The sequence below is a fragment of the Macaca nemestrina genome, chromosome 15, assembly GCF_043159975.1.
Source record: "Macaca nemestrina isolate mMacNem1 chromosome 15, mMacNem.hap1, whole genome shotgun sequence".
Taxonomy (NCBI): domain Eukaryota; kingdom Metazoa; phylum Chordata; class Mammalia; order Primates; family Cercopithecidae; genus Macaca; species Macaca nemestrina.
Genome location: NC_092139.1, coordinates 83,144,801 through 83,155,847, shown reverse-complemented (window position 1 = coordinate 83,155,847; position 11,047 = coordinate 83,144,801). Strand labels below are relative to the sequence as shown.

The window sequence follows — 11,047 nt, the reverse complement described above, 5'->3', positions numbered from 1 at the left end:
TGTGTTCTCAGGAGAAGACACTTTTGCTCTGGGCCTCGTCTGTCATTCTACAACAGTGGAGATTGAGATTAAATGAAATTCAGACCTCCACCTCTGACATTGTACCTTCCAGTGCCTTCTCGTCTTATTTAGACCCAGATCCTGTGCCTCATCTCAGCCTAGGGTGGGCAGCATCCACAAAGACAGCATTGAGGGGTTAGTGACTCCCTTCTGAATGATGGTATATGACACAGATGATGGAGTCGCACTTCTGGGCTAGTTCAGGATGTTACAACAAAGAGCCATAGCCTGGGGATCTGATCAAAAACAGAATTATGTTTTTCCCAGTTCTGGAGGCTGGAAGTTGGATATCAGGGTTCCAGCCTGGTCAGGCCTTAGTGAGGACTCCCGCCCCATCACTGAGCTTTTACAGTGCTGTCCTTTCCTTGGAGGATGGCTCAAATTTAGGAGCATGGGTAGACCTCCATTCAAACCCAGCTCCCACTTGTAGCTTGGTGATCGTGAGGAAGTCATAGAACATCCCTGTGCCTGTTTTCTCCTCTGAGAAATGGTGTTAGTGAGAATTGCTTCCCTTTTTAATCACAGAAAATAAAGTATGCAAAGAAGTAAACTTGGTGCCATTGGGTGGAGAGTGAGAGCCCAGCAAACCGGAGACATCAGCTTGCCCACATCAGTGATGACGACTGCGGAGAATGGGTGAGGCTGGGGCAGGAAGCAGGCCAGCCTGCCAGAGCCCAGGAACGGGTGAAGGGTAAGAGTGAGCTCCTCACCCTGAATTCTCATGGAACAGAGACATGCAGGGGCTGTGGGGAGCACAATCATCAGGGCTACTCTCGTTCCCCTGGTTCCCTCCGTATCTGACATGGTCCCAGGGCCCCCTCTCCCTGTGTTTCCTCTCTGCCCTGCTTTCTTCCTGGCTGCCCTCCCAGGACTCATTTTTGGCCCTGATCAGGTGGAGTCTTGAGGTAACTATAGGTCTGTTAGTAACTCCTCTGAGCTTCAACCCGCCGTTTGTTGAGACCTCTGAGCTTAGTCAGAGACCTCCTCCTGCTGGGACCTGAGAGAGGGCTGGAGGGAGCTGACAGTGCAATGGCAGTTTTTCCTGGGGCTGCCGCTCCAGGGCCCAGTGAAAGGTATCTGCTGAAGTGGAGCTTTCTTTTGGGTCTCTGGGGTGCTGAGGTGTGATTTTCCCTCTGAAGACAGGCGGAGCCCCTGGTGGGTGCCTTCGCCTCAGAAATGGGTCCCCCTGAGCTGGGAGCTGTGCTCTAGCCTCAGTGTGCTAGGACACCTCTCACCTGGCCCTGCCCATTCTGGCTTCTGAAGCCCACAGAGAGGGTCTGTAGAAATTGTTAGATATGAAAGGGCTACAAATAAGTCACAGGAAGTATATTTACATAACTCAGTGGTTTTCAGCCATTACTGTACTTTTATTCAGCAGAGGAGATATTTTAAAATGCGAATACTCTGTGTCACCCTGCGGAGATTTGGATTTATTTGATGAGGCAGATGACAGGCATCTTTGGTTTTTTGTTTGCTTGTTTGATTGTAACAGGATCTTGTGCTGTGGCCCAGGTTGTAGCACAGTGGCATGATCATGGGCACTGCAACCTTGACCTCCCAGGCTCGAGGAATCCTCCCTTCTCAGCCTCCCAAGTGGGTGGGACTATGGGCATATACCACCATGCCATGCTAATTTTTGTGTTTTGTAGAGACAGGGTCTCACTATTCCACCCAGGCTGTCCTTAAAGTCCTAACCTCAAGCTGTACTCTTGCCTCTGCCTCCCACAATGCTGAGTTTACAGACGTGAGCTACTGTGCCTGGCCCTGTATCTTTTAAGAGCTTCCCTAGTGCTTTGAAGAGGCACCCAAGCAAAGAAGGCTTTGCTTGCAGAAGGCTTGTGGAACCCTGTTGAGGCTGCATCTTCTTCACAGCCATCAGATTGTTCCCTGAGGTATCTGCTTAGCAGTGCACAGGCTATTTACATGGAGGGCTTTGGGGAGCTGTTGGGTTTGGGTTTGGCTGGGGCATGAGTGTTGGCTGTGGGATCGTCACAACCAGGTCCTATGGGACACCCAGTCTGGGATCCTTCTTCCCAGACCACCATCCTGCCTGTCACCGCTCCTATGGCAGGTCCACAGCTGCTTGCTGGAAGGGTGTTGGGAAGTATTGGTCCTCCAGCTGTCACGTCCTCCTGTTCGGCTGAATCCCAGTGATCCTCACTTGGAGTCTGGGTCTCAGAAGGGTGTGGCCCTGGGTTCTTGGCTGGCTGAGCTGGTGCTTTTGCAGCCTCTGGGGCTCTTGTATGTGAGTCCTGACCTGAGTTGCTTCAGGAAACTTTCACCCCTGAGGCTGCCTCCTGCCTAACAGCAGAATCTTTGTGTGGAGATCTGGCTGGCCTCCCTGGCCACCATTCCAAGCCTGTCCTCATATTTTTATCCCTCTCATTTTTTCATCTTCCTCACCAAAGATAGGTTGCTTTATCTTGACGGTTTTGTTTTTTTTTTTCCATGTGGATTCCTGAACACCATCCAGCCCCTTGTTCTCTCCCCAGCCAGCTCACACTCATTTGTCACAGCTCCTGGGACTCCCATTGACAGATAGAGAACAGCCCCCCACAGTGGACTGTGCTGTTCTGTTTGCACCCTTAAATTTATCTTGCTTATAGAATGCCACTTCTGCAAACTAGTCAAGAAGGGGGAAGTGGCTCGTGGATATGCACCCTTGCTCATCCTCTTTGAAAAGGTAACCAGCTCTGATTTCTTTTTTCTTTGAGAGGGAAGATCATTCTTGTCACCCAGGCTGGAGTTCAGTGGCACAATGTTGACTCACTGCTACCTCCGCCTCCCAGTTCAAGCAATTCTCTTGCCTCGGCCTCCCAAGTAACTTGGATTACAGGTATGTACCACCACGTTCTCCTAATCTTTTTTCTTTTTAGTAGAGGTAGGTTTCACCATGGTGGTCAGGCTGGTCTTGAACTTTTGACCTCAAGTGATCCACCTGCCTTGGCCTCCCAAAGTACTGGAATTACAGGCATGGGCCACCATGCCTGGCCCCAGTTCTGAATTCTTAAGAAACTCTCGAGAGGTTCTAGGTCAGCACTGATAGACCTGGGTTCTGCAGTGCTGGGTGTGGTGGCTCACACCTGGAATGCTAGCACTTTGGGAGACCGAGGTCAGAGGCTCTCTTGAGCCCAGGAGTTTGAGACCAGTCTGCACAACATAGACCCCATCTCTACCAAAAATTTAAGATTAGTTGTGGCCAGGCAATGTGGCTGACATCTGTAATCCCAGCATTTTGGGAGGCTGAGGTGGGTGGATCACGAGGTCAGGAGTTCGAGTCCAACCTGACCAACATGGTGAAACCTCGTGTCTACTAAGAAAATACAAAAATTAGCTGGATGTGGTGGTGTGCACCTGTAATCCCAGTTACTCAGGAGGCTGATACAGGAGAACTGCTTGAACCAGGGAGGCAGAGGTTGTAGTGAGTCAAGATCATGTCACTGCACTCCAGTCTGGGTGAAAGAGCGAGACTCCATCTCAAAAAAAATAAGAAAAATAAAAAATAAAATTAGTTGGTTATGGTTGTGCTTGCCTGTAGTCCCAGCTACTTGGGACGCTGAGGTGGGAGGATCGTTTGAGCCCAGTAGGTCATGGCTGCCTTCTGCCATGATTGCACCACAGCGCTCCCACCTGGGGGACAGAGTGAGACCTTGTTTCAAAAAAGAACCCTTGCAATGATAGAAATGCCCCATATATGCACTGTGTGAAATGGTGGCCACTAGTGACATGTGGCTATTGAGGTCTTGATATATGACTAGAATAGCTGAATTTATTTAGTTTAATTAAAGATATATATTTTTTGACACAGCCTTACTCTGTTGCCCAGGCTGGAGTGCAGTGGCATAATCACAGCTCATTGCTCAACCTCCTGGGCTCAAATGATCCTCCCTCCTCAGCCCCCCCAAGTGGCTGGAACCACAGGCATGCGTCACCACACCTGGCTAATATTTAAACTTTTGTAGAGACTAGGTCTCACTGTGTTGCCTAGGCTGGTCTTGAACTGCTGGGCTCAAGTGATCCTCCTACCTTGACCTCCCAAAGTGCTGGGATTACAGACCTGAGCTGCCATGCCCAGCCTGGTTTAATTTCATTATACATACATACATACATACATACATACATACATTTATTTACTTATGATAGTGTCTCGCTCTGTCACCCAGGCTGAAGTGCAGTGATGCAAACACAGCTCACTGAAGCTTTGACCTCTGGGGCTCAAGCAGTCCTGCCACCTCAGCCTCCCAAGTAGCTGGGACCCCCAGTGTGTGCCACCATGCTTTGCTAATTTTTGTAGTTTTTGTAGAGATGGGGTCTTGCTATATTTCCCAGGCTGCTCTTGAACTCCTAGGCTCAAGGAGTCCTCCCGCTTCGGCCTCCCAAAGTGCTGAGATGACAGGCATGGGCCATCATGCCTGGTCCCAAGGCATATTTTTACTTTGCGTGTAGTTCAGCCTTAAGACTGTACCAGCAGATAGAGATGGAAAAGTAAGATGAATGGAATATCAAATTATATTTATAAATAAAGCAGTTACTAAGTAATGACTTTCTTTTCTTTCTTTCTTTTTTTTCTTTTCTTTTCTTTTTTTTTCTTTCTTTCTTTCTTTCAACAGAGTCTCGCTGTTGCCCATGCTGGAGTGCAGTGGCACGATCTCTGCTCACTGCAAGCTCCACCTCCCAGGTTCACAGCATTCTCCTGCCTCAGCCTCCTGAGTAGCTGGGACTACAGGCGCCCACTATGATGCCCAGCTCATTTCTTGTATTTTTAGTAGAAATGGGGTTTCACTGTGTTAGCCAGGATGGTCTCGATCTCTTGACCTCGTGATCTGCCTGGCCTAGACTTCCCAAAGTGCTGAGATTACAGGGTTGAGCCACCACGCCTGGCCATGTTGTTTTTTTTTTTTAAACCTCCATTTTCTTCTGGGTTAGATCATTCCCTGGCTGTCTTTACCCTAGCATCAGTGAGTCCTGCAGTCACTACAGCCCCCTGTGAGGTCAGATATTTTCGTCACCATCAAGTGGATCTTTATTTTTTATTTAACATTTACAATTCTGCCAGTTCTGACTCTTAAATTATCTTTGCCTTGAATTCCAGGGTCCATCTCTGATATTCAGTGAAGACGACCAGAACAGTCTGCTAGAGCAGTACCATCTGGGTCTGGATCAAAAATGCAGAAAATACGTGGTTGGAGAACTCATCTGGAATTTTGCCGATTTCATGACTAACCAGTGTAAGTGGCAGTTTGGCTCATGGGATAAGGTACCCGTCCTCATTTTTTCAGGTTGCCTTGCCCTTTCTGGATATTTTGGTTGTAAAAATATTGGAAACAAAGTGAGGAAGCTGGTTTAATCCATGTAGGTCGCGCTGAGGATTTCCTAGGTAAAGGAAGTTCTGCTTAGGAAGTAGGAAATCAGTCAGGTCCCCGCTTCCCAAATACAGTCAAAAAGCAAACTGGAGAGTCTCCTACAGTGAGATGGAAATGGTTAGCTTGTCTTTTTCTTTGTCTATTTCATAGCCAAGTAGGAAGGAAAAACTGGACCTCATTATGGATTTACTTTTGGGATACACTGATTATTCCATAGGAAGGTACAAAGCCTGAGAAGCTGAAGGTATTTCAGTGTGTTGTATATTACTCACTTGAAAAAGCAGGCTCATCAAACACAGGTGAGTTTCAACACATCTTGAATATGGCAACATTTAAAAGTCTTCAGACCAGGCATGGTGACTCATGCCTGTAATCCCAGCACTTTGGGAGGCCAAGGTGGGAGGATCCCTTGAAGCCAAGAGTTTGAGACCAGCCTGTTAAGCAGAGTAAGACCCCATCTTTACAAAAAATAAGCACATTAGCTGTGTGTGGTGGTGTGTTCCTGTAGTTCTAGCTGCTTGGGAGGCTGAGGCAGGCAGATCGCCTGAGCACAGCAGTTGGGGGTTGCAGTGAGCTGTGATTGCACCACTGCACCTGAACCTGGGTGACAGAGTGACACCTGTCTTAAAAAAAAAAAAGGGTCTTCAAAGACCAGAAGATCTGTGCTGTCACATTGGGTGACTGACGGGCTGCAAATTTTGCAATGAATGTTTCCCATTTCTTCTTAGTTTATGGACTTACCACCCTTGGCAGTTTGGTGGGTTGGAGAAGGATATGGTGATGTCGGGAGTTACAATACATTACTTATAGGGGAAGACAGGCTTTTAAAGGTTAATGCTTAAAAGTGAGAAGGGAAAAGGGATGAGTGAATGAACAAGATGAGGTGAGAGGGAAGAGGGAAAGGGAAAAGGAGAACAAGAAGCTCTTCTCTGCATGGCACCTGGGATGAATGGTTTCTGGGGACATCCCTGATGGCAGTTTTGTGGAGAGGCGCAAAGATTTCTGTGGTAAGAAATGAGCTGTAGGCCCAGCGCCGTGGCTGACAGCTGTAATCCCAGCACTTTGGGAGGCCAAGGAGGGCGGATCACCTGAGGTCAGGAGTTCAAGACCAGCCTGGCCAACATGGAGAAACCTTGTCTCTACTAAAAATATGAAAATTAGCCGGGCGGGGTGGCAAGTGCCTGTAATCCCAGCTACTCAGGAGGCTAAGGCATGAGAATCGCTTGAACCCGGGAGGTGGTGGTTGCAGTGAGGGAAGATTACGCCATTGCACTCCAGCCTGGGCAACAAGAGTGAAACTCCATTTCATGGAAAAAGAAAACAAAACAAAAACCAGGGGAACTGGGCACAGTGGCTCATGCCTGTAATCCCAGCACTATGGGAGGTGGAGGTGGACAGATCACGAGGTCAGGAGTTTGAGACCAGCCTAGTCAACATGGTGAAAGCGCATCTCTACTAAAAGTACAAAAATTGACTGGGCAGGGTGGCAGGCGCTGATAATCGCAGACACTTGGGAGGCTTGAACCCAGGAGGTGGAGGTTGCAGTGAGCCGAGATTGCACCACTGCACTCCAGCCTGGGCAACAGAGCGAGACTCCACATCAAAAAAAATAAAATTAAGTGAAGAAGGAGGAGGAGGAAGAGGAAGAAAAAGAAGAAGAAATAGTTAGGTGTGGTGGCTCAGGCCTATAATCCCAGCAATTTGGGAGGCAGAGGAGGAGCAGGAGGAGGAAAGGAGGAAAAGGAAACAGCCAGGTCAGTCGTGGTGGCTGGTGCCTGTGAGGAGGAAGAAGAGGAGGAGGAGGAGGAGAAGGAGGAGGAGAAGGAGGAGGAGAAAGAAACAAACAGCCAGGCCTTGTGTAGTGGCTCATGCCTGTGAGGAGGAGGAGGAGGAAAAAGAAATGGAGGAAGAAAAAGAAAAGGAGGAGGAAAAAGAAACGGAGGAGGAGCATTAAAAAGAAATGTAGGAGGAGGAGGAGCAAAAAGAAATGAAGGAGGGGGAAGAGGAGGATAAAGAAACAGAGGAGGAGGAGGAGTTGGAGGAGCAGGAGGAGTTAGAAGAGGAGGAGGAGGTGGAGGAGGAGGAGGTGGAGGAGAAGGAGGACTTGGAGGAGGGGGAGGAGGAGGAATTGGAGGAGGAGGAGGTGGTGGGATTACAGGTGTGAACCAATGCGCCTGGCTGGAAAGCACATCTCATCATGAGATCTGGAGGGCACATATCCGAACCACATTAGCCTTCAAGGGAAATTCCGGGCACCTAGCTATTCTTGAGAAGTGAATTAGCAAGTTGATAAGAAGAAGGTAGTAATTGGCTGGGTGCACTGGCTCACACCTGTAATCCCAGCACTTTGGGAGGTCGAGACAGATAGATCAACTGAGGTCAGGAGTTCCAGATCAGTCTGGCTAACATGATGAAACCCCATGTCTACTGAAAATAGAAAAATGAGCTGGATGTGATTACAGATGCCTGTTTTCCCCGCTACTGAGGAGGCTGAGGCAGGAGGATTGCTTGAACCTGGGAGGTGGACGGTGCAGTGGGCTTAGACTGGGCCATCGCTCTCCAACTTGGGAGACAGAGAGAGACTCCGTCTCAAAAAAAAAAAAAAAAAAAAAAGAAAGAAAAAAAAGGATAGAAAAAAGGTAATAATAGCTCAGAACAATAGCCACCCAAGTTGGTTAGAGCCACAAGATATTTGATCCCCTATAGAAAGTAAAGATAACATCTTGACAAATGTCCCTAAGTTGTTTTCAGAAGTGCAGATCTCCACAGGATGAAAAATGCTGACAGCTTTCCCTTCGACCTCAGATAAGGGTGAACCCAAGACTGAACTCTCACTGGCGTTCTTTATTCCAAATTTCTTCCTGAGGGGCCTGGAGGGAATCACACTCACAGGTAAAAACTTAACACACCTTCTGCTGATCTCAAGGTTTTAGATAAAGCTTTGCTTTCTTACCAACCGTAAACTGAAGAAATAGTTGATTGGCCAGGTGTGGTGGCTCATGCCTGTAATCCCAGGAGTTTGGGAGGCTGAGGCGGGCGGATCACCTGAGGTCAGGAGTTAGAGGCCAGCCTGGTTAACATAGTGAAACCCTGTCTTTGTTAAAATTACAAAAATTTGCTGGGTGTGGTGGTGAGCACCTGTTATCCCAGCTACTCAGGAGGCTGAGGCAGGAGAATCACTTGAACTAGGGAGGTGGAGACTCAAAAAAAAAAAAAAAAAAAAAAAAAGAGAAAGGAAGGCATCTTCTCTGGCACCCTTTAGTCTTATTTTTTTCTTTTCTTTTCTTTCTTTTGTTTTTTTGTTTGAGATGGGGTCTCGCTCTGTCACCTGGGCTGGAGTGCAGTGGCACAATCTTGGCTCACTGCAACCTCTGTTTCCCGGGCTTCATCAATGCTCCTGCCTCAGCCTCTCATGTACCTGGGATGATAGTGTGTGCCACACCACCGGGGTAATTTTTTTTTTGTTTTTTTTTGTATTTCTTGTAGAGACCCTGGTCTCATTATGTTGTCCCGGCTGGTCACAAACTCCTGGGCTCAAGTCATCCTTCTGCCTCCCCCTCCCAAAGTGCTGGGATTACAGGTGTGAGCCACTAAGCCCATCCTGAATTACTGATTTTTACATACTGTATAAACTTTTGCATCCTACTTGTTCTTTCTTTTGTTAAATGTGGCCTAAATCTGCCTCATAAACAGTGAACTATATCCTAATTTAAGAATGTAAGTATTTCACTAAAGGAATATACAAGTAAAATTTTAAAGAAAGAAAATAAGAAAAAAAACATAAACATTTGAGAAAAAGCCTTTAGGCCTTGTCAATTTCTAGAATGTATTTATTTTCACTATGCTGGGGACTCCATTTCCAGTATTAAGGTCCATTCCCAGAAGGTGGATTTGCGAGCATGAGAAAAGGGGTGGGGGAGTAATCGTGCAAACAACTGTGTCCAGTCCAGGTTCCTAGGACCAGAGGGACCCCTCTGGATGGCAGAGGCACCCGACAGCCGTACCTGATGTGGACCCTCAGAATGACTTTATGGTCGAAGAAGAAAGTGTGTTCGGAGCCGCAAGCTAAGGAATCAGGAGTGACAAGATCCTGGAAGGATGCCAACCTGTGAAACTCTGAGTCAAGAGGTCAAGCTGGGCACTTGGTTTCTCAGGTCGCTTGGTTTCTCAGGTCGACCGCTTGGCCCTCTTCCAAGTTGTGCTTTCCTTCTTTCCTTTACTTCCTGTTCTCAAGTTTTTAATAACCATTTTTTTAAAATACTATCTCACTCTATAGCCCAGGCTGGAGTGCAGTGGCTCAATCACATCTCACTGCAACCTCCACCTCCCAGGTTCAAGAGATTCTCCTGCCTCAGCCTCCCAAGTAGCTGGGATTACAGGCACTCACCATCACGCCCAGCTAATTCTTGTATTTTTAGTAGAGACATGGTTTTACCATGTTGGCCAGGCTGGTCTCAAACTCCTGATCTCAGGTGATCCACCCGACTCAGCCTCCCAAAGTACTGGGATTACAGGCATGAGCCACCACGCCTGTTCCTGGCCTGCTTTTTAATAAAACTTTACTTCTGCTTTGCAACTTGCCTCTAATGGTTTCTACCTGATGACCCTCAAATTCTTTCTTCTGAGGAGGCAAGAATTGAGGTTGTTTCAGTTGTGTATGGATTCACCACCGGGAACTCGGATACCTTCCACCTGTAACAGGTCGAGGATGCTAGGTGAAAATGTGATGGAAGCTGCATGCTTTTTACAAATGTAGTGGTTCTCATGTCCAGCCACAGCCACTGCACCTGTGTGAAAGTCCCCTTAATAAACCTATGTCTTTTTCACTGTCTCCAGATCTCTTCCTCTACTCTTCCACAGGGTGCCTTTGCTACCGGAGTAAAGTGGGATTCCGCAGGGCACCCTCTCCCTGCAATTTTTTTTTTTTTTTTTTGAGATAGATTCTTGCTCTGTCACCCAGGTTGGACTGCAGTGGTGTGACCTCGGCTCACTGCAACCTTCGCCTCCTGGGTTCAAGTGATTCTTCAGCCTCAGCTCCTGAGTAGCTGGGATTACAGGCGCCTGCTATCATGCCCGGCTCCTTTTTTTTTTTTAAGTATTTTCAGTAGAGAGGGGGTTTCGCCATATTGGCCAGTCTGGTCTCGACCTCCTGGCCTCAAGTGATCTGCCCACCTCAGCGTCCCAAAATGCTGGGATTATAGGTGTGACCCACTGCAGTTGGTCTCTCTCCCTGTATCTTCATGTATCTTCAAAGCCAAGGAGTTTCTGTCCCCTTGGTTAGGGTCGGGGTCCCAGATGTCCAGGGTCAAGGCTACGACCGCCCCACAAGGAGGTGCATCCCTGCAAGAGGCTGCCTCCAGCAGTCATGGAAGAGGCTCCCGTGGGGCCTGCTCCAATTCCTGCTGGGGAAGGCAAGTGGAGGTGCCCCTTGAAGAAACGGGGATGCCACTAATCTCAGGGGTTCTGTCCTGGCCTGCGGCCCTGGATCGTCCAGCCTCTGCTGGGATGGGGAGCAGAGGACGCCCTTCTTGGCTGGAGCTGAGGGTGGGGGTCTCGCTTCCCCAAAGGCCTAGCCCTGGATTCCAGCCACAGGTTCTACTGGGCAGCGCCTGGCGCCGCCCCGC

At 48.3% G+C, this 11,047-nt stretch overlaps 1 long non-coding RNA gene across 2 annotated transcripts; it reads left to right on the top strand.

Annotated features, from left to right (window-relative positions):
• Positions 1-5,578: 5,578 nt before the first annotated feature.
• Positions 5,579-10,254, top strand: LOC139358647 (uncharacterized). Of its 2 annotated transcripts, XR_011613833.1 has the most exons (3): positions 5,579-5,722; positions 7,886-8,315; positions 9,369-10,254. It is a non-coding gene; the product is annotated as an uncharacterized lncRNA (long non-coding RNA). The 2 variants fall into 2 exon arrangements; XR_011613832.1 differs by lacking the exon at positions 5,579-5,722 and having other exon boundaries at positions 7,552-8,315.
• Positions 10,255-11,047: the final 793 nt, after the last annotated feature.